This window comes from Trachymyrmex cornetzi, unplaced genomic scaffold, assembly GCF_001594075.2.
Source record: "Trachymyrmex cornetzi isolate Tcor2-1 unplaced genomic scaffold, Tcor1.1 scaffold1121, whole genome shotgun sequence".
Taxonomy (NCBI): Eukaryota; Metazoa; Arthropoda; class Insecta; order Hymenoptera; family Formicidae; genus Trachymyrmex; species Trachymyrmex cornetzi.
In genome coordinates, this window is record NW_017295678.1 from 277,191 (window position 1) to 279,451 (window position 2,261).

The window sequence follows — 2,261 nt, forward strand, 5'->3', positions numbered from 1 at the left end:
CGCCCGCGTGCGAGTTCGATTTTGCCGCCCCTTGTTTCGTGGCTAAATTTTTTCAAAATAAAATTTTGTATGACTACTTACATGAAATAGGTTTCAGATGTTGGAAAGTTAATAAAACACAAAATAAATTAATTAATATAGATTTATTAATATTATATGTATTTCAATTCAAATAAATTGAACTTTCCTGGCCTTTAATTTTGCAAAATCTGCAATTATTTGTTTTAAATCTAAATTATCTAATATTTCATGTTCTATAGCAACTATAGATAGATTGCTTAATCTATGTTGGATCATTGTCGATCTTAATTCTTTATTATTTTTAATTTAGAAAATGATCTTTCTCCAGATGCAACTGAAACCGGTAACGTAAGTAATATTCTTAATGCTATTGCTGTATTTGGAAAAGTCGAAAATAAACCATTAGAAAATAGATATTGCAAAATGCTTTTTTATTGCAAAATGCTTGCAAAATTTTATTGCAAAATAGATATTGCAAAATGCTTTTTTATTGCAGAATTTTATCGAATGAGATATGTTTTCTCTATTCTCCCAAATTTTGATATTCATTGTATAAATATATAAAATATATATGAATCGTACGCAAAATAAAATAATTAAGTTCAAACGGAGAGATATAAGGCCAGAAAAAATTAGAACGACGCGTATTTATTCTCCTTTGTTTACATTTTATTAATATGCCGTCACACCAAGAATTGAGAATTGTATAGTAATTTCGTTTGTTTTTCATTATTTTATATTATTTATTATATAATTGATTTTGGTGAATCATAAGAATAAAGAAACGCATGCTCAACTTAATACATATCATAAAGAGGAAAACATTTATTAGGTACATACCATTATTTTCACAGATGAATTTATTTGTAGACAGCACAATGAAAGTTTTTGTAATCACTTTAACAAATTAACTTCTGACTGATCATGCGAGGAATGAATAGAGAAATAAAAGAAATGTTGCGAATCATGAACAAAAGTCGACTACTGCACGAGGAATCGGGAAATCCTAAACAATTGCGCGACAGGATACGAAACAGTTGCTTGCTTGCGGCGCTCGGCGGCACGAGCAGAGGGCGGCAATGCCGCCTCCTTGCTCGTGCCGCCCGCGTGCAGTGCACACTTTGCACGCCCGCTTACGGCGGCCCTGGTTACACTAAGAAATGGTAAAAAATATATCAATTTTGAAATTTTTGATCGTTCTCGGCATAGACTCCACTTCCCAGACACGTATTAATATATATACTTTAATTCTGGAAAAGGATTTTCGAATCAATAAAAAACGAAAAAGTATTTGTTATACAGGGTGCAGCAATCAAAATCCGGACAAATTTCAATTTAAATTTTTCGCTATATTGTGCCTCCGCCAGTGGTTGTTGTTGGCGTCCGAGAAAGCTTAATGTTTCTAGTAAACAGTCATATTATCAGAATGGCCGCGATGTTGAAACCAAGTGCGGAGTATAACCGAAGAGCCGCGATCATCGAAGGCCTTCGCGCTGGGCGCTCAGCAACTGAAATAATTCGGTTTTTTAGATACCCGAGATCAACTGTTTATGACGTGGCAAAATATACGGCTTCAGAACAGTCCAACGAAGATTCTAGTATGCCAGCGAGGAAGATTCACTCGAAAAAACGCACCGCGAGGAATCCCGCAGTCAAAAAGGCTCCCACAGCACAGATTTAAATCCCCTGGACTACTATGTATGGAGCGTAGTTGAAAGGGTCACTAACAAGTCTCGGCATCCCAACGTGACGTCATTAAGGACCGCTATTGAGGCAGCATTCGTCGGCATGAACAGCGCTACATTGCAGCATGCGCGCGAACACTTCAGACAGAGAATAGAAGCCGTCATTCAAGCTAATGGAGGATATATCGAATAATTATGCTCTATAGGGATCCTCCAAGTGCCATGTAAAAGGATTTTTTTTAATATTTAATTTTTCATTAAAAACATTTTGTTTAAAGAAATTGTTCGATTTATCCGGATTTTGGTGCCCTGTATAAAAATTACATGATTTCATCGGTAAAATAGGAGGCTTTAGGATCCCCTTAAGGAGGTTGTAAGGCAAATGCAATATGTTAAGAACCACTTGAAAAAATTACAGACTATTCTAAATTTTATTTAATAATAATACAAAAAAAGAGAAACAATTGACCATCTGGATCAAAAGTTATTTAAATAAGTAGTAATATTTTTTTAATTTGTACTCTAATATAAATATATGAAAATGTATTATAAAAT